Source organism: Podarcis liolepis (genome assembly GCF_965112155.1).
Source record: "Podarcis liolepis genome assembly, chromosome: 2".
Lineage (NCBI taxonomy): Eukaryota > Metazoa > Chordata > Lepidosauria > Squamata > Lacertidae > Podarcis > Podarcis liolepis.
Genome location: NC_139555.1, coordinates 5,650,572 through 5,674,169, shown reverse-complemented (window position 1 = coordinate 5,674,169; position 23,598 = coordinate 5,650,572). Strand labels below are relative to the sequence as shown.

The 23,598-nt window shown below is 46.8% G+C and overlaps 2 protein-coding genes across 3 annotated transcripts in view; both read right to left on the bottom strand.

Annotated features, from left to right (window-relative positions):
• NCKAP5L (NCK associated protein 5 like) overlaps nucleotides 1-20,512 on the bottom strand; it is a 47,349-nt gene extending 26,837 nt beyond the window's left edge. The window contains exon 1 of one of the 2 annotated variants that reach the window (XM_083484423.1): nucleotides 19,912-20,512. The gene's annotated coding sequence lies outside the window, so the exon portion shown is untranslated. Of the gene's footprint in view, nucleotides 1-1,266; nucleotides 1,455-19,911 lie in introns of those variants that run through there. The other variant, XM_083484424.1, reaches the window with a different exon arrangement.
• The window catches only part of ADCY6 (adenylate cyclase 6), a 934,310-nt gene that overhangs the window by 814,312 nt on the left and 96,400 nt on the right, over nucleotides 1-23,598 (bottom strand). The gene's annotated exons all lie outside the window — the stretch shown is intronic.

Genomic DNA, 23,598 nt, shown 5'->3' with positions numbered 1-23,598 from the left:
GCTAGAGAAGGGAGGCTGAAACTGGTCAAGGAGCCTATTTCCCAGGGCTTTCCGTCAGAGTCCACGCAACACCCACTCCCTCTGCGACTCCAATTTCCTCAGCATCGCAACACACACACACACACACACACACACAGTAGGTCTAATTAAACCTGGCAGTTGGGATGTTTGGGTCAATGGCTGCTTTGAGATGCTCCAATAAGCAGCGCATTGAGGAGTCTCCCGTGGAAAGGCCACCTCTGCTCTTCCAAGGCAAGGGTGCTCCCCAATCCCCCACCACCACCCCCAGCTCCCAGGCTCCCTTGCAGATGAGCTGCACATCCCCTCGAAGGAAGCCCTCTTTAGCATCCTTGACCGTGATGCGCACCAGCCTGCCAGCCAGCCAACATTCCTGTGTGCATCTAGCCCAGTACTCCGCACTAGTTCTCAGCCAAGGGCACTCAGCCGACTCCAGCCCGGCATACTGGGAAGACCACCGTCTTCTTGGCTGCATTCCTGGACTTTTGGGGAGGGGGGAGGGTGGGCAAAGGGAAGCCGCTGGGTAGTGCCAACGTCTCCATGCTCAGCACAAAGGGATTAACCGTCGGGAATGCAGAGACATCCGAGACGGCTGTTGGGTCTGAACCCCGTTAAATCAGAAAAAAGCAGCTGCGGAAAATGACACACTGCCCTAAATACAAAAGGGTTCTTAAAGGGCCTCAGATCACGCCACTCTCCTCGGTGCACCCCCGAAGTCCCTATGGGGGGCAAAGAGAACAGGAAGGGAAGCGGGATCCCATGCAAAGCAGCGCTGGCGTTTTCTGGCCCCAAACCAGTCTCGGCCAACGCTGCCAAGGGGAAAGATGCAGCCGCATCTTCTCCAAACAGGAACTGTAGAAGGATGCTCCAAATCTTTCCCTGGACTCCGCTAGGCTCCTAACTCGCACTGCTCACCTTATCCACAATGGCACACACATTCACACGTATACACCCTCGCACGCAGCGACCTCCAAGCTCCAGAGACCCCCTTGAGCCCCAACCCGAGAGAAGCTTGCAAGTGCGCTGCTTCAAGAATAGTTGTGCAGATGCCCCCCATAGATTGACCCCCTTCCCCCCAGGTTTCTGCTCCCAGGTGCTCCAAATAACCCCCTTCTTCCATAACACACCCCCCCCCGGGCTCTCCCGCCAGCCATTCTCCTCGAGGTCCCGCAGTCCTCCAAGGAGCCCCTTGGCTCACACCCCGCCGACCCCCGAAGCGCCTGCCCCGGACCCCCGTCTCCTTCTTACCGCCTGGCCAGCCCGGCGGGGCGGGAGGCCCGGGGGTCGAGCGCGCTCCCGTCTCGGCGATGGAGGCCCCGGCGCCGCCTGCGCATCCTCCCGCCCGACGCGGCCCGACTCGGGGCCTGCTATTGTTGGGCGGCGGAGGCGGAGGCAGGAGGGAACGGGCCGCGCCGTGCTCGCTCCGCCCCCCGCCTGCGCGCAGCCCCGACCCCCAGCCCCGGCGCGCCTTCCCCCTCGCCCGGCAGGCCCTCCTTCGGCCGGAAGGATTTCAAAGTAAACGAGCGCCATGTCTCGCCCTTGGGGGCGATATTCCCCATCCTACTAGGGCCAGCGCCGGGCTCTTTTGCGCCCCGGGCAAGGAGAGCTGCTTGCGCGCACAAAATTGCAAACAATTCCAATGGGCGAATTACTTTAAAGCGGTAGAATTCTTCAAAATATAAACGGAATGTAAATTTTATAAGGTCTGTCATGTAGGATGTAGTTTTGCTTAAGATTTCTGCATTCCAGGGGGTTGGACTAGATGACCCCTGTGGTCCCTTCCGACTCTACAGTTCTGTGGTTCTATTAAGTGCAAAGCTGTGCCCCTGGAAGGTCAGTCAGCCCTGAGCCCCTCTGAGGTCTGCGCCTTGGGTGCCTAATGGCAACATTCAACAAAATCAAATATCTTTAATACAGTCAATGACCAGGAAACAATTTATAAAATATGACATTAAGAGTAATATTGTGCTAGAAGTAGCAGTAAAAATATGGCCAATTCTCAGAGTTGGTGCTTATATTTATGACCAGGTTTCGAGTTTTAAGTTTTTAAAAATTCAATTCAGGAGTCGCTACTGTTTAATATCCAATTTTAATAACATTCAACATTGCCATAGATAATAACATTTAATAACATTCAACATTGCCATAGATAACAAATTGGCCCCTACAACATGATGGGGAGTATCCCAAAAGCCCCCTCCCCCTGGTTAATGGCAGGAGATTGCTACATTCACTTGGGGTACCAGTGAAATACAACATTAAGGTTATATTTTGGGTTCCATGTCCCAGGCTGCATCTGGACCTTCAAACAGAAAAAACGTACTGCGAAGCAGATTCCGCCTCACCATCAAATAACAGCAACCGCTAAAAAATAATCTGGAGTGAAAGCGCCCTGCTCAAATAAGAATCCCGTATTTTCAAGACATAATCTGCTCATATATTTGCCATTTTTTTCACTATCAGTTATTAAAAACTTTCCTTGAAAAGGGGATAGATTTCTAAGGTGGAAATCCTAAGCATACTTAAAGGGGAGAAAGCCCCACGAATTCAGTGCAATTTCTGAGGAAAACTGCTTAGCATTGTACTGCAGGTGTGGTCTGCTCCCACCCTGCCGTATCATTAACAGAGCACGCACAAGGTTACATTTTTTTAAGGCAGGGATCAGCAGGGACCCAATCCAGCTGCTTGAGGAGGATTTTGGTTGCTAGACCAAACAGAGCTGAAAGAAGTGGGGGGAAGGTAACTGTAAGGATGGGAGTTGTGAAAACCAGGTTTTCTACACTCCCAGCGGACAGAAATCCTCTGGTACTGATCAGTCTTCTAACGTCTACTGCTATGTGGTCATAGGTGGACTGGTCTGCATTGCTGTTACTGCTTTCTTTGATTTCCCTTGATGTTGCCTGGGGTACCAGAATATCTGACATCAGACATTTTAATTCCCTCTGAGCCCAAATTTGGCTTTTCTGCAACATTTTTACACCACCTAAAATTAATCTCCTGCTTTGCAAATATAAAAACTGCCTGTTTCTCTTTATTTCTGTTCTCTACCCAAGAAGGAACCTATGCGTTTTGTTTAAGGTAGGAGACAGATCTGAGTAACCATTGCATTTCGTATTTCACAAGTGGGGGCCACTGTGTATTTCTTTGTCTTAGATGCAACCTGCATAACAACACCTAGTTAAGCTTAATCCAATTGAGGCTGCTCTCTCCTCCATCTTTAACACTGGCCAACCACAGACTTCATGGCTGCCAACATCAAGGCAACTCTTCACTTCCTCACCATGTCTCTTCTTTTATCATCCAACCTGATGAAGAGTTCTGGATAACTTGAAAGCTCGCTTGTGACATTTTGGTTGCTTCTAATGAAGGTATTGTCCAACAATGCATTTTAAAATGAACTAGAGTCCCCATCACCCAGAGGGAAAATCCTCGCTTCTGTTACTCATGCTTGCTGGGGCTGTTGGGAGCTGAATTTCAGCAACAGCTGGTGGGCCGAAGGATCCCCCACACCTGCATTAAAGCTCTGGTGTCAATCTCCCCCCTCAAGAACTTAACTATCAAATGAGGGTTTGTCTTCAGAGAAGTACATCAGTTCTCGTAAAGATCAGTGCAAAGTTGGAAGCTCAAGCTACAAGGTTACAACAATCAAGCAATGCTTACCTAATCTGTTGTTGCTTCTTTATTGTTCTCTGAATATCAATTCTCTAATATTTGTTTTAAAGCTCACAGATGGTTACAAGTCTGTGTCTGGTATGAAAGCCAAGGCTGTCCCCTGAAGTTTCCGTTTGCCAAGATGAGCAGCTGATCTTCCCACCCCTCACACCTTGGCAAAAAGACGAATACACTGGTTTTAAAAAACCTTCTTTACTTTCAAGGCATCCTTTTCACACTGGTTTGCCTGCCACTGAGTTGTGTGCTACCAAGCGCTCAAGGAAAGTTTGCTGCTAAAAAGGTGGTAGAGTGTTAGAAACTCACAGATATATAAGCTAGGCACCAAATAGTTCCTTGAACCAAGGTTGCAGTTGCCAAAATGGAATGTCTAGTTGCCATTTTTGGGCAAGATAGCTCTCAAGTCTTGTTTTTCAAAGGATGGATTGGCTGTGATTGATTATCAGATAAACACCTGGCTAGTTCAGATGACAACCTTGAGCTAGGTTAAGAACTTTGAGAACTTAAAGAAGAAAGGTCACTTGATCCAGGTCTACATCTATATTGGCCAATTCCAGCTCTTTGTCTTAGTGGTAACTGCTCCTGCTCAGGCTGCACAGAAAAAGCATTTTGGTTCCAGAAATTCATTCCGATTGTGCAGATAGAATATAACTGACAGAATTCTACAGGATGGAGTATTAGTATGTGAAAACACTCCGGATCGTATGATCCCCAGGCATGCACCTCCAGGTGGTAGAGATGTCGGGCACCATCCTGGCCCCCAGGCATCTTTGCTTGGTTGGTCGCAAGTGGTCAAAAGCTAGGTGCAAAATGTCACTCACTGGGGCAAGCTTTCCTCCTCTCCTCAGGAAAGCTGCTTACAAGCCCCAGGGCTTCCTGAACACACAGCTCTAGGAAAGCCACTGGACTAGAAGAAAGCCACAGCTGCTCCTTCTCCTTGCACCAGGAAGAAGGAAAGCTCCTCAGGCATGCAGGGGAAACTCAGAACACACACATAAATTGTGTCTGGAAAAAGTGTGTGAAGAACAAAGACACAAGCAATATTATTTCGCCACAGGGACCCCTTGGGAGATTTTACATTGATTTTCCACTGTTGCAATTGCATTTATTCCCCCAATGTCATGTTAATTCAAAACTGTGGGCTGGCTTGTCTGTTTTTATAAGCCAAGGGCTGCGGAGGCGTATTAGTGCACCAGCCACACCAAAGAGAGAGGGAAAGTGTCCTGCAGTTGGACACAGAACCTCCATTACCCTCAGGATCACAGACAACCTGTAAGGAGCCGGGAGCTCCAGCTCTGCCTACAGTTTCACAGACAACCCTTGGACAAGTCATTGATGCTGTGGTTGGACTCTATTCCGAACTTTAAAATGGAAAGTGTAATGCTGTTGGTCAACAAGAGAGGTTTAAACACTGTCTCAAGGCAAATCTTTAAAAATGTAGTATAAACACCGACAACTGGGAAACACTGGCCTGCGAGCGCTCCAACTGGAGAACAGCCTTTACCCAAGGTGTCATGGGCTTTGAAGACGCTCGAACTCAGGACGCAAGGGAGAAACATGCTAAGAGGAAGGCATGCTTGGCAAATCCACACCATGATCAACTCCTGCCCGGAAACCAATGTCCCCACTGTGGAAGGACGTGTGGATCCAGAACTGGCCTCCACAGTCACTTACGGACTCATTGTTTATGGAAGACAATCTTACTCAGCTATGAGTGATCGCCAAAGCAGCAGCAGCAGCAGTGTCTGGAAGGTGTGTCAGTCCCCTTCAAACTGCGTAGCATAAGCCAGAGAGCCAAGAAATAAAGATAAGGGAGGGTCACGCTAGATGAGGCTTAGGTGCAGCGACAGAGCAGCTGGAATAGTTTGTGCTAAGTTTTGCACAGCTCTTTGAAGGGGGGTGGGGTGCCCTATGGTCCTCCAGGCATTGCTGGGCTCCCAACTCCCATCAAGCCCCGGCAGTGCCACAGCTACGGAACGGGTAGGTGGGTTTTTTGCTCTGGGTGAGACCTTCAGAGGGGCACCACTGAGGCTCCCAACCTGTGTGTGTGTGTCTGTGTGTGTACACAAATGCACATGGGGGTGTGCCAAACTGGGCCTTTGACCCGGGTGAAATAAAGCCCAGCCAGCGTGGAACCACATTCAGCGGCGGTGAGAGTCCGAGTCCCACAGGTTTCCTATTCCTGACATGCAGAGAAAACCACCATGGACCTCTCCACCCAAGTCAGTCTCCCAAGCATGTGGAAGAGACGCTGCCCAGTTCTGCCCCTTCCCCTGCCTTCACATAGAAGCATTCTGTGATGCACTTCCTGGGAAGCCAGTTGCAGGAAGCTGCCATCCTGCTGGCCTGCATCTTGGTTTGTTTATTTATTTTCCCTCCTCACAAAGTCCCGATTCACAAGGTGCCTCTGGCACGCCTGCTTTCGGGTGTGTCCCACCGAATCAGATGGTTTAGGGAAAACATGCAGAACGGCAAGAGTGGAGAGGAGCAGCGGCGGGATAATTGGAACCAGATGAGTTTGCTGCTTTGAGCATGATTCAGAGTTTATAACCCTCAAACACTTTCCAGGCCAAAAGCTGAAACTCATGGTGAGAAAGGAGGACATCTGTTATCCTATGTGGGGGGAAAGAGAGGGAGAGAGAGAGAGAGAGAGAGAGAGAGAGAGAGAGAAAATGGAGGACAGAAATGCAGCTAAAAAAAGACAAGACAAGAGAAACTTTAAAAAAAACCATGTGCCTCAAATACAAGAAACTAAAAGTAAGTTTTGAAACTAAAAAAAAGCTACCCTGTGCAGTGATGCTCTCTATGGGGCTGTGCTCAAAGATTTTGACTCCATCACACTGGCCCCTGAAAAACATGTTATGCAAATGAGGAATTATCAATATTATATAAATAACTAACCCAGATTATTTCAACTGGAATAAAGTAGAATTAGAATAATGGAGGAATAGGGTGACAGAAGGAAAGCCGTGAGAAATGTATCAGGGTAGGGTGTGTGTGTGTGTGTGTGTGCGCGCGCGCATGCGCACACGATTGATAGGATTCCCTGTTTGGAGAGGTTGCCATGTCGGTCTGTTGCAACTAAAACGAAGAAGTTTGTGGGCAAGGCTGGAAAACTTGTGATGGCACAAGCTCTCGTGGACTCAAGTTCACAAACACCTTTTACCTTCTTGCATTCAAAAAGCATTGAGGGCATCACAGGGGCTGTGCAGGCTGGCCCTGCCCTCAACAAACCCAGCGGGCACGCCTGGCAGCTTCACCCTGCTGGGTGCATGTGAAAAGCAGAGCTATGTGCATACCAATTTGTTGCTTCACACAAGCAGGGATTCCGATTGGCTCAGGATGCCCCCTCACATGGAGGAGCAGTATACATGTATGTGTAAATATATTTAGGCAGTGTTGCATAGTGGTTAGCAAGCAAGAAAGCAAGGCCGCTTCTCACACATGGAGGGAAACGGGGCTGGGGGAGCTGGGAAACCCTTGCATTGGACCACTTTTGAGGGTTTAGCAGACACTGCCATTCATTATCAACCTTTCCTCTATTGCATGTTCTATAAATCCGCTATTGTAAAAGCAATATAAAATTGGTTTCTACACATTTCACCAAGGCAACTCTACACTTTGATCGCAATAACGCAGGGCTGCCATATGGACAAAGCAGGGATTCGTCCTTCGGAAATGGCGTCTGGGCAGAATTCTCAGATATTGTTTATAGCAACACTACAGTAATGTGGATGTGGGTGTCCCCCACCCCATCCCACTAAGCACACCGTAGCCTGGTTTGCACGTCATGATGAGCTACACCATGCCTCTTAGCGCAAACAAGGCAGCTCTGGGAGAGGAATTTGTTCCTCTCTGGTTGGTCTGCTGCTACTGCGCTGAGCTAAGTCACAGCTTAGCTTAGCTTCTCGTGGTTTAGCTTTCTCTATACCACTGAGCCATAAGCCAGACGACAAATCTTGGCTGCAGGTTATCGTTAGTCTGGAAAGAGCTAAACCACGAGCCTGGATTCAGAGGCACATTGACCCAAACTATGGCTTAGCTCTGAGCAGCGGCAGAACGGCCAAGGAGGAACAAATTCATGCTAGGCCATGGTTTGGCTTTGCATGATATGTGAACCAGATCGCTATGAGTTCGTTGAAGAACTGCTGGCTTCCCTCTTCCATCCCCCGCCTCCAAAACCAGGAATCTCGGTTGTTCTGTTGAAAGGGTGGATGCACCACCAACGTCAGACAGTACCCAGTGAGGTCCCCGAGGGCACAAATAATTCTCTCATGTCATTTCACATCCTGACATGTCTTGGTGTGAATCACGAATATGTTTTCTGTACACACACGCTAAGCTCCACTTCTGCCATGCATACATCAGCCTTCTGCTTAAGGCTGTCTTGTCTCTTGCAGTGAAAAATCCATTACTCAAGATAGTTCCAACGAGATAAGAATTGCCCTGCTGAGTCAGACTAGCATTCCACCTAGCTCAGCAGCTCTCCCCCTTCCTGCAGACAGACAGCAGCCACTCAGATCTCACAAGGCAAGTGCTCAAGCGCTCTTTATGTGTAACCATACTCTCTGCTTATAACTGCAATACATTCATCCAATCCATTTAGCCATCATTTTGGTTACCCAGCTATCACAACATCCTGCAGCAAGGCATTCCACAGATTTACAAGGCACTGCGTGAAGACCAGGTTTTCTGTTGCACTCCAGAGATTGAGCTTTCGTCCAACGTGTCATCCTGAGGCAAAAGCCAGTCCTCTTCAGAGGAAGCAACAAAGCACCTATTCAGGAGAACGTTTTAAGAAGGAAGAGATCGCATACCTGAACTGAAAGCCTAAGGTGGCCATTTATGGGGCCCAAAACAAGAATTTGGCCAAGATACTGTACAAGAGAATCATTCAACTCGTTCAGAAGGAAAGAAAGAAAGCTTTAAGAAACTCAACCAGGATGTCAGCATTACATCTTTTGGAACAGTCTGCAGCAGGAAGTTGATTTAAAAACAATACAGCTGTACTTCTCCTCAAGAAGGAGTCCCAAGTACACAAAGCTAAGAGAGAGACCTGGTCTCCACTCCCCCCCCCCCATCCTGCACCCTGCTCAAACTGGAGAGGTTGTGTCAGGATGCAGAATAAAACAAAAAGCATCTGTCACCAACTTCTGAATGCCCAGACACAACAAGAGCAGCAGCAGCAGCAAAAATAGCAGCAGAGCCGCAGGCAAGGATATGGCCGTTTATTTATAGCTGCAACTGGTCACCACAGCATGTCTGCGTGTGAAGCAAGAAGGGGGAAGCTGGAAGGGTCAGTGTGTGGGGGTGGGGTGGGGGGGTACACACTTTATTATTATTTCAATACAGTGGTACCTCGGGTTACAGACGCTTCAGGTTAGAGACGCTTCAGGTTACAGACTCAGTTAACCCAGAAATAGTACTTTGGATTAAGAACTTTGCTTCAGGATGAGAACAGAAATCGTATGGTGGTGGTGCGGCGGCGGTGGCAGGCCCCATCAGCTAAAGTGGTACCTCAGGTTAAGAACTGTTTCAGGTTAATAACAGACCTCCAGAACGAATTAAGTTCTTAACCCGAGGTACCACTGTACACACAAAGCTATTCCCTTTTATTCTTCCAAAAAAGTCCACCCCCCCACTTTTGATAGTCATGGCTAAGAATGCAACGAAAAAGAGATGAGCCTGGTGTTAGCTATTTTGAGCGGCCTCAACATACAGCATCTTATTTCAGCAATCCTTACGACACCCCTGTAGAGCAGGCCAATGTTATCCCTGTACTGTAGGGCTGGAGAATGAGAGAACAGTGGCTTGCCCAAGCCCAACAGAAAGTTATATGCAAAGGAGAATTCTGAATTAGTATCTCATCCCAACACTCAGGGTGAATTCAGATGTGGGGAATATTGCATTAGTTCTTCAGATTATATTGCTAGCACTTGTGTTGCATTTTCTAATGTGGCTTTCACCCTGCAGTACCTGTTGTCTTATGGAACCATGACTTTCTGACTGATAAACCAGCTAAATTTCATTCGCACCAGGGGGGTGCATTGTGACACGCACCACTAGCCAATGTTGCTCTCTCCCACCCTTTCTGCACATGTGTGCTTCTGTTTCTCCATGACTGCTGCATGAAAACAGCAGTTAAACACTGTACGGCGCACTGCCCCAAATTTCATCACTTTACTCCCACAGTTTTTCAGGGAAAGGGAGCTGCAAACACATTGTTTCTGGAATCAACACGAAAATGGGTGCTAACAATATTCCACTGGTTTTCCAACAAGCTCAAAAATAATTCAGAAATTAACTGTTAGGGAAACGTTGGGTAAATGGAACAAACCACTCTGTCAATGGAGCCTGACTCTCAAGCCCCATTTTGCTACCTTACTGAATTTGTTGCAGATGCTTGCCAAGGGAGAAGTCATCTATGCTAACATTATTTCAGTTTCTTATTCCCACCCTTGCTGTTTTGTTTTCCAACTTGAATACTTTCCCCACCCTGTATCCAAGGAGTTTAGTGTGATGCACACTTCCACCCACTCCGTTTTAGTCTCACAACCACTGAGCAGGCCAGTTGCTTCTATTACTAGTTTTGTTATTTTGCAGATTTCATACGGCCCTACTATCCAAAAGGATTTAATTTTGGAGCACGCATGTGGAGGTATGTGTCTGTGGAAATGCAGCCTCTCCAGCATTTAGATGAGGTTCCTTGCATGGTGTTAGGTACCATCTATAAATAAGTTTCAGAGTGAGTTCTCTTCTTTGGGCTGAGATGGATTTAAATGGTGGTTTAGACCACATTTTTTACCCTTGGGTGGATTTTCTTTCATATCGTTCCGCACAGGGGGAAACAGGCACAGCAGTGACCTATGTGCCAAGATCCAAGAAAAAAGCACCATGTACACTGAAACATGCTATAAAAGCAATTGCACCTAGGAAATTGTCCATCATCGTAACAGGAAGAGAGTGTTCTGGGGTTGGCAGGTGGAGATCCGGAAGCTGCTCTGTAACTAAGCTCAATGGACCAACAGTCTGTCTACACACCAAATGGCAGCAGCTTTCTAGGTTTTAGACAGAAGTCTCTTCTGGGTCTACCTGGAGACTGAACCTGGGACCTTTCTCATGCAAAGCAAAAGGCTATGATCCATCCCTATGGTTTACCAATTGCAACATCCATCATTTAATTTAAAAAAACTAAACACCCAGCTCTTATTCAAATAGCTACATCCTAATTTGTTTCTTGGTCACATTTGAGCACAGAAGAAAAATGTGTGGCCTTCTAGATGCTGTTAAACTACAATTCTCATCAGCTCCAACCAGCATGTCCAGGGATGATGGAAGCTGTAATCCGGGAACATCTGGAAGCCTACAGATACCCCGTTCCTGCACTAGTGGGACCAACTGATGGGAACTGGAGCTGCAGGGACAGAACTGCAGGAACTGCAGGGACAGAAGGGGTGTGTGCCCCAGTCAGATGAGCAGGGCACCATTAATATTATTTTATTATTATTATTATTATTATTATTATTATTATTATTATTATTATTATTCCAGCCATTGTTACTTCTGCATGATACCCAGCACAACTTCAGCACAGATGCAGAGTAACTGTCACACTCCTGCAATCCTGGCCTTGATGTTTGCAACATCCTCCTCGCCAGTGTCTACATGCCCAGGCCAGCTGCACTTTGCGTCCTGCCCTGCAGATTTCTCCCAGCTTGTCCTTCGTTCACCCTCCTCACCCCACCCAACTGCTCAGATTCTGTCAAGGTTTTTAACAGCCGACATAAATACCCCTCCTGTTAAGACAGCACACATCCCAGAGCTTTCTCCCCAGGCTGCCCATTACGTAAGTAAAGGAAAACCGCCGAGAGCATTTGCAAGGCTCCTTAGTGTCAAGGCTGCCAAGGAACTGGAGGTCATTAACTCCCAGCCCAGGGCAGGATCCTTTGTGCGTGCATGCTCACTGACATGGGGGTAGCTAAGATGGTGCCCTCCAAATCAGCATTTCTTAACTTGTGGCTTAAGATGCCTGTGCAAGGAGGTCACAGGCCTTCTAAGTAAACTCAAAATAATGATTGCTTCTGATCCATAACTGCTTATGACGACTACCTCATATAACTTTCTGTTTCATCAGCATACTATAACACTGTATTGACACCTGTAAGTGAAATATCACAAAGGCTGCTTTAATTAAAGTTATGTTTTAATATTTTGGAACTGCTCTCTAGTGGCCAACGGCAGATCATTTACCACAAAGCACTGGCACATGGAGTTGCTTTGAATGACTGTTTCAGTTCCCTTTTGAAGCACAAAGGCACACCATGTTGCAGAGAGAAGGCCATCTCTATCCCTCTTCCCCTCCCACAAAGAATCAAGGTAACTTCACTGAACCTTCCAGGAAAGTGGTAATCGGATCTCAAGGACAAAGCAAAAGTCCATGTAGCAAGACTCTGTAAAAAGGACTAATTGGGGTGCAGCTAAACCCTCCACAAACATCATATACCTTCTTGTACTTACCACCCATGTCCCAGAGCACAGAAGAAGAGTTTGGATGAAGAAGAGTTTGGATTTGATATCCCGCCTTTCACTCCCCTTCAGGAGTCTCAAAGCGGCTAACATTCTCCTTTCCCTTCCTCCCCCACAACAAACACTGAGTGGGGCTGAGAGACTTCAGAGAAATGTGACTAGCCCAAGGTCACCTAGCAGCTGCATGTGGAGGAGCGGAGACGCGAACCCGGTTCCCCAGATTACGAGACTACCGCTCTTAACCACTACACCACACTGGCTCTCGATTGCCAACTTCTGTAAATTTGGTGTGTGGGGAGGTTCTCCCCTCCCCACACACCAAAGAGACACTATTCCTGCAGGCAGCACCTCAGGAGCCACAATAATACTTAAGAAGTTAACTTGTTGGGAAAGTAGTTTGCTAAGCCCGCCATACTACCACGTGGTGTTGCACTGTAGAGAGGTGCAGACTTGAATTGTGGCACTGCTTGTGTTCGAAATTCACCACGGAGGATTGCAACTTTTCCTTTTTGCCTGCGCTGGGTGGAGCAGAGAGTCTGGCTGCTGCAGTCCTGGCCGTCCCTTCCAGCCGGCCCCTCCTCCAGCTTTCATTAACTTGGCCCCAGAGTTTTACTCTCTTGTTGTTCCAACACTCCCCCCTTCCCCCCCATCCCACCCTGCAGCAATGGCAGGAAATGGCACCACATCAACAGCAGACCTGGGGAAGTGAGATGCTGTCTGTGAGGAAAAGGAAAGTCAGTAATTGTGCACAAAACAATGGCATGAAAGGAGAGAGTGCCCCCTTTCCGTCCTGTCCCCCAACAGCTTCAGAGGGAATCAGGATTACGGAGCTAGAAAGGAAGTGGGGTACCCAAGTCCCAGGGACCTAACCCAAAGGGGGGGTGCAGAATTGCTCCCTCCTTCCCTCCCTCATCCTGGCTTCTGTCATTTTATGAGACGGTCAGCTGCAAAGTGGCTGGCGATGGCTTTGCAGAGCGCTTTGGATTTTAGCATTCTGCACGCAGCCCAAGGCTACGCAGGCAGGGCTCAAAGGTGCATCTGGCCAAACAAGAGCCCAGCTTAAATTGTAGCTGCAGGAAGGCACTAGTTACCCAGTCTCCATGAGATCTGGAGACCAGCAAGTCCCAAACCGATGAGTTCATTAAATACATGAAAGCCCTACAGAGGAAGTTGCCCACAGAGGAAGTTGCTTATTGCAGGTCTGTGCTCTGGACCTTGCCTCCTTCCACTCAGCTTCTGCTTGGATTTGCACATCCTGCCGCATCCCAGTGCAGAAACGCAACACACACCCTGGAGGGGGCTGCCTTGTGTCTCCACAGGAGTCACTGCTCTGGACTCAAGCTCCTTCCTATCAGAAGCCATGCCCAGATTAGCAACTCATGGAAAAACACAGGGAACATTTCTCCAAGGGGGGTGGGGTATTTTTGCCCTTACACACTTCTCAAACATTCTGCCCTGCCACATGAACAGCTATTAACAAATGTAATAGCATGTCCAGAGATCCACCAGTTTCCATTTCCACCAAAGATATTACATCTCTTTCTCATATAGACATTACATCCATCTACCTTCCTGAAGAAACCAGAGGCCTTTCTCTTGGGCATTGTCGGCCAATTGGTGCCAAAGAAGGACAGAACTTTTTTTATGTATGCTACAACAGCAGCAAGAATACTAATCGCAAAGTATTGGAAGACACAAGTTCTACCCACTCTGGAAGAATGGCAGATGAAGGTGATTGACTACATGGAATTGGCTGAGATGACGGGCAGAATCCGAGACCAGGGAGAAGAGTTGGTGAAAGAAGACTGGAAGAAATTTAAAGACTATTTAAAGAAATATTGTAAAATTAATGAATGTTAGAAAGATGTTGGATAGAAACTAAGCGGTTTCCAGCTGTAATGCTTTAGGAGATATGAAAAAAGGATTATAAATGGGTAAAAGTTTAATGGTAAGGATTTGCTGAACTAACAAACTGAACTGGAATACAAAGAAGGGAAGTATGAGGAGGTCGGAGAAAATAAGGGTATAGAAGTTATGTTATTGAAAATTAATGTGTGTTTTTAACTGCTTATTATTGTGTATGTTTATTTTTTATTTTTTCTTATATTCAATTTTTTTTCAATAAATATCTTTTTTTTAAAAAAAAAAAATAGACATTACATCCATCTCCCATATTCCAGCACAGCAGAGCATCAGGCAACAGCATTCAGCATCATTAAATGGCTAAGAGAGAACAGTGAGAGGCTCTAGAAGAAACGATCAGCTTGGAGGGTCTTAACACCTGGACTCAAATTTGCTGCTCAGGCACAGAGAAATCAGGAAGAAAAAAATCCCACGAGGATAGGACAGACTGTACAACTTGCAACTTTCTCTGCGTATTTTTCACACTTCAGAATACAACTCTCTGTAAAAACACCATGTGCACCAAACCAAATACTACAGCCTCCTAGGTGGTAGAAATCTTGCAAACCAAGGAGAGGGATATGCTACACACTCTCTTCCCTACAAGCCTGGCTTCCAAGCTAAGAGCTTTATTTTTTTACCTAGAAGTAGCATTTTAAAAATAGTACCAGCACTTGCAAGATTTCATCCATTTTCCCATTGTCAGGTCTCTAACCACCTCTTTCTGCCACATGGATGGATGGCCAGCTGAATTCAGCAGCCTAATTGTAAAGACAAGAAGGTTCTGTAACTTTTTTGTTTTTGTGTTTACATGAAAAGTGATATAGTGTTTTAATTTGTAAGAAACCTACCTGTACAGACACCTGCGGCAATAACATGGATGGTGTTGGAAGTGAGGGGAGAAAACAATGCCATTATTGGGAGCCAGGATTCCTGGTCTCTTCTCTCAGAGAAGATGAGCCCATCTATGCCCCTGGAACCTGTTTCAGTCGCAACGACAAGGAAGTGGTGTAATCAGATGTCTCTCTCAGGTGCTGTTCCTCTTCAAACATTTCCAGGGATGAGTGGCAGGCACAAACTGTGTCAACTCTGGCACCGGTGATGCAGTGAATGTTTGGGAGTGCAACCGCCACGAACTGAGTGCTACTGCAAGAGTACAGGCAGGTTGCAATCATCCCTGAAGGGAACTGCCTGCGAAGTCAGTGTGCGCCCACTCCTGCTACATAGTAGTGGCTTTCGAACCTCCAGGAACTGATGGGGGCTACTTCAGCCTCCAACAGATGTCGGAGACAAAAGGAGGTCATGGCTTAAGGCATCAGATTCAGCGGCTGGGATGCCGCCGCTTTATCTGGCTCAACGGATGCCTGAGAAAAGCCAAGATCCTCTTGGAAGATGAACTAAAAGCACTCTCTTTCCCAGTGCTGCAGAAACAATCTAGAGGTCTTGACACTGACTGCCACCCGAAGCAAGACTCTCTAGAGTGTATTTAGGGTGCTGAGCCCACACCCTAAATAGGCAGGTTGATACAAGTAGAAAAGGTAGACTCCTCTGAAAACGCCCTCAGAATTTGGGTCGCCTGTCCCACATTATGTGAAAAGATCAGGCACCATGCTAGAAGATTCCTTCTCCAATATTTCTGCAGTAAATGAAAGAAAGGAGAAGTTTAAACTGCCACAGATTCTCTCCAGAGGCACCTCCTGTCCTTTCCATGGGCATGTAGCTGTAAAAGATAGCCAGTGCCTTTTTGAGCCCTGAAATGGCTGTCCTGTTAAGATTTCTCACTACCAACAACAACATTCACCACCTTGGTCCCCTTCACCATTCCTAAATTATGCTCTTACCAGACACCCATCCCCCCCCCCACACTGTCCTGCTTCCCCCAGGCCAGGTGTTGGAAACCTTTAGCCCTCCAGCTGTTACTGAACTGTGACTCCCATCATCAGCCTAAGATGATGCTCTACATCATGGCCAGGAAGAACCTGTGGCCCTCCCAATGATTATTTGGACTACAACTCCCATCATCCTTGACCACTTGTCATGCTGGCTAGGGCTGATGGGAATTGGAGTCCAACAATATCTGGAGAGTCACAGGTACCCAAGCTTTACTTTAGACTAGTGCTTCCCAATCAGTTAAGTACAGCAGATCCCCTGTTTTTCAAAAGCCAAGCCATGTACCCCCTACTTTTGAATTTTTTTATACCTCTGAGGTATTTCTCATTATGTGAATGATGCCACAGACCTCCCCCCCCCCCGGTGGGTTATGCGGACCCTCTGGGATCCAAAGACCACCAGTTGAGAACCTCTGCTTTAGACAGATTTCCTTGTCAGGATTTCCTGTGTACATACAAGTGACAGCCTTACACTTGGGACTGTCTGAAATACCAGCAGCACTAGGCAATGAACAGTGCAGGATAGAACCCACATAATGCTGGAATATTTTGGATAGGCATCTTTTTTCTCTTTTTCCAAACACAGTTTCATAGGAAGACGGCAGCAGGTCAATATCCCAGTGACTTGACTTTTACGCTCAGTGTGGGTTGTGATGGCTCTTGTTTATGCTTATACCTAATGCTCAGTTTGCAAAGGAGCACAGACAACATGTCTGTATGGGAGGTCAACACAATACACCCTTTATCAGGAATTCTCCAAGTCCATTCATGCACAACTGCATCAACTACATGTATAAACGTACACTCAATAAAAAGTCAGAATAATTGCTTCTTAAGAGGGAAGGACATGTGAGGGGAAAGCATTCAATAGTATCTATTTCTTATTTTATCGTGAAACACAATAAAATAAATAAATAAATAAATAAATAAATAAATAAATAAACGTACAGTACAGTAAAATAAGAAAAAAACTTAAGACAAAATATCCACAGCTCAGCAAAGCCAGTACCAAGAATCAGTGGCTGGAAATGTCTGCATAAATAGTTAAGTAGGGGCCACCATGGAAAAGACCCTTCTTCAAGTTGCCATAACATGCATTTCCACTAGATGTGGAATAGCTACAAGGTGTGTCATGCAAATGTTCCCGGGGCTGGAAAGGGGTTAGTTTAACCTCTGGTTTGCTAGTAAAACTGAATTACTGTGTCTAAATAGCGTGTCACCAACATGAAAAGTTTGGAAAGCTCTGGCCTAGGCAAATGGACTATCTGTATGGAAGGAGGCACTTTCTTAGGTAGCTGGGTTATTCAAGGCCTTATAAGTTAGCAACAAAACCTTAGCAGCTTGTAGATATCATCTCAACAACAATAGTGCCTTGTATCCTGTTTACTAAACCAGGTTCCATCCCTGAAGTATCTCAGCATCCACAACTTATTTGCTCTTACAACTCATAGGCTGCATTGCAAAGCAGTGCTCCAGCACAAAATTCCTATTGAACTCATACCAGCTCCCAGAAGGCTAAGCACGCAGGTCTGTAGCAGCAAAAACAAGAGATTCTTGTGGCACTTTATGAAAGCTTATGCCACAATCTGTTCAAGTGCGTTCTAGTCAATCAGACGCATGATGTGTTATCTTTAGTTAGCCAGTTGTGTATATGTTTGCCCACTGAAGATTGCGCATCAATGCATCTGATGAAGGGGGCTATATGCCACAAAAGTACAGATCACCATAAACTTGTCAGTCTTTAAAAGTGCCTCATTTCCCAGCCTTTCCCAATCTAGTGCTCTGTCAGATAATGAAGTCCAAAATATCTGGAGGTTGGGAAAAGCTGTGCTAGATGATTTTACTGTTTTGATATATCATGCCGCAATGGAAGGCAAAGGACAGTGCAGATCTAGTTAACTCTGGACCCGGTAAAATTGAAAAAAGTCATATTTATTCAGCTTTTATCCCAGGAGGATGAAACTGGCATGCAAGGGTTTTCAACTGCCACATTCTGCATCCATCACCTAAGTCACACAAATATGCAGATCTTGTAGGCTGGTGCATATTTGGAGAAGAAATGGCAAAGTAAGTTGCCTCAAGTTTGTCAGAATCTGTGGCAAGGCTCTGATTGCCACATGTAGGTTTCTTTTCCCTTTTTTTGGGGGGGGGGAGGGGAGACTCCTGTGCTTTTAACAGCCATACAATACAGCTAAATACAACAAATAAATCACTCCGTCTTCATGGGAAGAGAGGACTTCACTTGTTGAAAGACAGAAAGAGTAGGCAAGAGAAGGTAATTCAATCTATGTCTCCATAGAGCAAGGATATGGGACTATATGGCCCTCCTCACATTAAACCCATTTTACAGATAAGGCAAACCAAAGCAGGTGGGCAGGGAAGGGTTTCAACAAGGTGGTAGAGAAAGCAGCAAGGATGCTGTCTCAGGCCTGCAGAGCAGTTGCAATGCAGCTTCTTATTAGAGAGCAGCGCTTCAGACAGATGTGCGTGCCGCATCACAACCGCGGTTGGCTAAAGCAGTTGCTCCCCTCCTTCCCAATCTACCTCGGCTGTTCCTGCTGCGGCCAGGCTTCCTCCGACCAGAAGTCCTTCATGCAAGGATTGAGCGGGTCCGTTCCAAACATGCGGAAAGGAAGCGCTGGCCGGGGCATTGGGGGGGGGGAGAGAAAAGGGTCGGTTCACGCATGCGTAACTAGGGAGCTTTAGGATGAAAAGCGGGGGAGGAGGGGCAGATAACGGGTCGGTAATCCCGGAAGGCGGTACTGTATTCTGCGGGGGGGGGGGGAGCAGAACTGGCGGCCATTCAGAGCTGCGCCAGCTCGCTCAGAAGTTCCTCCGAGTTAGTTGGGGTTTCCTCCCAAATCGGTGCGCGCGTGTGCATTGCAGAGGGGGGGGGGGGGCCCTGGGCGCGTTTGATCGGAAGGCAGCGCCCCCGAACTGCGCGGGACCCGCTCCAAGCCTGGCAGGCGCGCCTAGGGGTTGCAGCAGCCCTTGGCCAGAGCAGCAGCCGCAGGAGTCAGCTGGCAAAATGAGCCTCCAGGGCTGCGGAAATGAGATGGGACTCATCCACTCCCATCTCCCTTTCCCCACGAAGCAGAACCACACATGGGGCGGGGAGGAGACGCGCTTTGGCCAGAAAGAGCTGCAACAACGATGGATTCCCCAAAGAACGCTTTTTTTTGCAGAGGAAGTTGCAAAATAGGGGGAAATTCCCGACGTCAAGCCGTTTTACTTGCAGGGGTCTCCGTATTGGGACGCTGCGGACGTCTCTCCAATGCCCCGTTGCCCCGAAATCGTTATGTCTTAGTAGCAGGCTCTTCTGAAATCTCATTTACTGTACGCAACCCAAACCTACTTTAGGCTGAAATCCTACGCGAGGGTAAGTGCGATTGAAAACAGGTCTGGCTTCTGAGCAGATTGTCTGTTACACAGGATTGCAAGCCGCCCTGGCACGCCACGAAAGGAGCGACAGATAAATATCCATCTCCCCCGATATCTCTGCCCCTGCCTCGCAAGATGGGGTCTTATTATGGGCCGCTGTCTTTCCTCCAGACCCCATTCAACAGACGCCTCTCCAGTACGGAAAGGGTTAAAGTCAGGGCTCTGCAACCAAGCCAAGGTTTTTAAAGAGACAGACCCTCGTTCTTGGAAAGGGGCCCGGGGAGGCGCTCTACACGGCTGCCCGAGGGGATATTGCGCCTTGCAAGTTATTGCCCCGACACATTCCCCGCCGCGCAGCCAGCTCGGGCTAACGCTACCCAAGGCTGCATTGTGGGGCCTGCAAGGTTTCCCTTACTGCACCCACAAACGGCCTGCAAGAGTTAAAAGTCTTCCGGGGGGGGGGGGGGAGGTGGAAAAGGAAATCCAGATCGGTGCTGCGGAGAAGAAAGGACTGCTCTGGACTCACCCCGGCGTCAATCGCGGACGATGCTGTCATGCCACAAAAGGGTGCCCTTTGCCGGGACTTGCAGCGAGACTCTGCCTTCCTCGCCTCCCAAGGCCACTCCAGAAGAAAGTGATGTCATCACGGCTTTAAAACGGTGGGGACTCCTCCCTGCATCCTGACCCGCGGCAGCCAATGGGCGCTTGGTCCAAGCTCGCTTGGCGCCAGATGTTTCTCATTTCGGAGCGGGGCTCGGGCCTCCAAGGCTGAGCTCAGCTCTCTCCGTGCCCAGTGAGTCGAGTAGCCCCGGGGAAGCAGCAACAGCAGGGCTTGCAACGGTTGCCAAAGGGGGAAAGGCTTGGGCACGCTTGAGGAGCAAGGCAAGGAAAGAGGTTGTTTTGCTTTCCAGATGGAGCCTGGGCTGGAGCGGGTTCCCGAGATCCTTCCCCACCCGGCAAAAATCGCTCAGATCGCTGGAGATCAGAATGCCGTCCTTGCTCCACTGACCTTAAATAGGGCCTGCCGGGGAGGTGCTTTCCCATAAAAGCCCATCTGCCCAGGTTTCCTTTGCGCCCCATAAACTATTTACTCCTGTGTGAAGTCACTTTTGAACCCACGCTGGTGTTACTATTACTGGGGTAAGTGTTTTGAGTCCAGAACCTTAATGATACATACATGCATACACATATAATTTTATTTGTATGCTGCCTTTCTAAGGTTCAAAACATGCTCCAAGTGGCCTACAACATGAAAAAATACAGTACATAACTACCACATAACAAAAGTCATCATAAACACAAAAATACACAACTTAACTGAACAATTTCCACACACGGTGGTACCTCTGGTTATGTACTTAATTCGTTCCGGAGGTCCGTTCTTAACCTGAAACTGTTCTTAATCTGAAGCACCACTTTAGCTAATGGGGCCTCCCACTGCTGCTGCTGCACTGCCACGCAATTTCTGTTCTCATCCTGAAGCAAAGTGCTTAACCCAAGGTATTATTTCTGGGTTAGCGGAGTCTGTAACCTGAAGTGTATGTAACCTGAAGCGTATTTAACCTGAAGCGTATGTAACCCGAGGTACCACTGTAATTCACAAGAATGAAAATATACAGAAAACTGTGGGATGTGAAACACAAGAGCAGTCAAGTACAGCATCCCCAGAGTGGACATAAAAAGGGGGTGCCTGGACCAGCCAGTCATAACTTCCAGTTTCTCCTGTCTGGGACAGACTTCCTCTGCATGTGACTAGAGGTGGGCGTGGCCTCACCTGTGCAGGTGACAAAAGCGTAGGACTGCCTGCCATCTCTCTCTGACTACATTTGTCGAAGAAGCAATATCTGCTTAGTCCAAGATTCCGTCTTGGCTTGCAGCCAAGAGAGGACAAAGGGACTATCTCCTTATGGGATAGTTTCCAGGTGTACATTACTTTTCTAAGCTAAGTCTGCCTTCTGGGATCCAATTGTGAACTGAATGTGAGTGAGTAAACTCTTTTTATACTTTTATAGAAGACTGTGTCGCGTCTTATCTTTTATGAGGGACTAAAGGGGAATTACCTTTAAAAACGTATCATTGAGGTTTTAGCAAGCCTGAGCAAACACATTCGCTGGGTAACTTTAAAAAGGGGAATGTTACTCTGCTAATTTGTGGAACTTGTTAACACAAGTTGGACAGGATATAATCAAACAATATATCCTCTCCTGCATCCCTGAACATTCCCACAAAAACCAACAGCAACCCCCCCCCCAAAAAAAGCCCAACAACCCATGACACAGGACTAAAATAGTACAGGTTGGTTGCATATAAAAAAAATATATTCAGGCCCTAGGTAAAATATTTCTGTATTTTGTAATACACCTTAGGCTCATGTGTTCTCAGACTTTAGTGTACTATTTGTATACTTGTGTAGCTTATGGAAAAGGGATGCTTCACAGAAGTGAGGACTTGTTTGATGCTGGGTTGGCTACCACAAAGGACAGGACTTCTTAGTGGTAGCACCCTCATGGCATCTCCCACCTCTGGGAGATCTACACCCTAAAGACAACTGCGTGTGCTGGAGATGGAGCCCTTGCACCCTTGAGGGCTTGCCAACTCTGTAGGCTCCCTATCTTAACACCAAGAAGAGGCACATTTGTGCTGTGGGCAAGAAGGTCCTTTGGGGAGATAGGGGTGGTCAGGTTGGGAATCATCAGAGATATATAAAGAGTATGGAGCCCCAGCCCTTTTGTAAAGCTATGGGTTTGTTTTCTAGATGCCCCTGCAACTGTCTTGGTAACTTGATGGAGGCAACTGAAATGCCCCCAGAGCAATGAAGGCCTCTGCTCAACTCCTCCTGCCTTTCAGTCCCCTCCATCAATGAGGTCAACAGAAGCCTAGCACAAACAGGAGCTCAATACAGCACTGAATCCTTTGTTACATATCCAATGTCCCAGAACAACTCATTCTATCAATTGTAGAAAAGCTCATAAATACCTAGCGCTGCCATACTGCCGGATTTCAATGGTGGAACTGACATTCGGAGGAAATTTCTGAAAGTTCGTCCTTTGTCTTAGATCTTACACAAGTCAATTGAAAAATTGTCTTATGGCATTTTTGTAAAAAAGCTCAACAATTTTGGGGTTTTCTTTGCTGTCCTTTTTCCTGAACTAAGCTCAGATTTTTTATTTCTTTATAATTTACTATGGACATCTGAGATTTGGTGATAATTGCCATATGCAATTGGCAAGGTTCTTAATTTTCTGCTTCCCTCGACAGGGTTGAAGGCTTATTGGAAAGCCTTGTTAGTACAGACTATCCATGATGGAAAGGAGGTCATCTCTAACGATAGACTGATATAATTATGAAGGCTTATCTGTTCAGGTAGAAGCCGCCTCAAGTGGCCAGCATCATAAACTTTGCTTATAATAATGCCAGGTGTGCTTTTGCAGATTATGATTCTGTAACCTGAAGATAACTTCCCATTTTAAACGGTTGAAATTTAGAATGCTATTGTTTCTGCTTGTTCTGAATTTTTCCCCTAAATAAGTCTTTTAATATTTTAAATCCCTGACCAAATCACTAAGCTGAACGTTGACATTAAAGTATATTAAAATTGTTCTAATAGGAAGGCTACAGAACCTGCCCAGTCTACTATTTCTTGTAAATAATATGTTAAAGTCAGTCTGGTAGCTAGGGATGAGGAGAGTGGAGTCATTTGGAGCACTCTGGATTGAAGCAATCCTCACTTATTTTTTTCTTTTATACATTCTTTCTTTATGCCATTTTTTCTTTGATATATTGGTCCACAAGATGGACTAAAGTCAATAGATTTGTGGCTTACAATTCCTTTGTTCTATTCAGCAATAGTTTAAAATGTACTGAGTTAGAATAACTGATTTGCTCCCTCCCCACAACATTCATACATATTTAATCATGTGATGTTCATAAAATGAGTATACCCTATCAAGGGAAAGGCAAAATGTATAATTGTCACACAATCCCAAGCAGGGAAATTGAAAAAGAGAACCAATATAAGGATATGAGCCTTGTCAATACTTTTGACTTTAGCTAGGGTTATTTCTTTAACAGAGAAAGCAACGCTTTTGAGTCCCTAAACACTTGCCAATTCTCATACAGTAGTTTAAAACCTGTATACACAAAATTGTCATGTGCTCAATTATTGGACCTGTTCTCTTCTACCCCTCAAGAGGAACATGGAACTGCCCTGCCA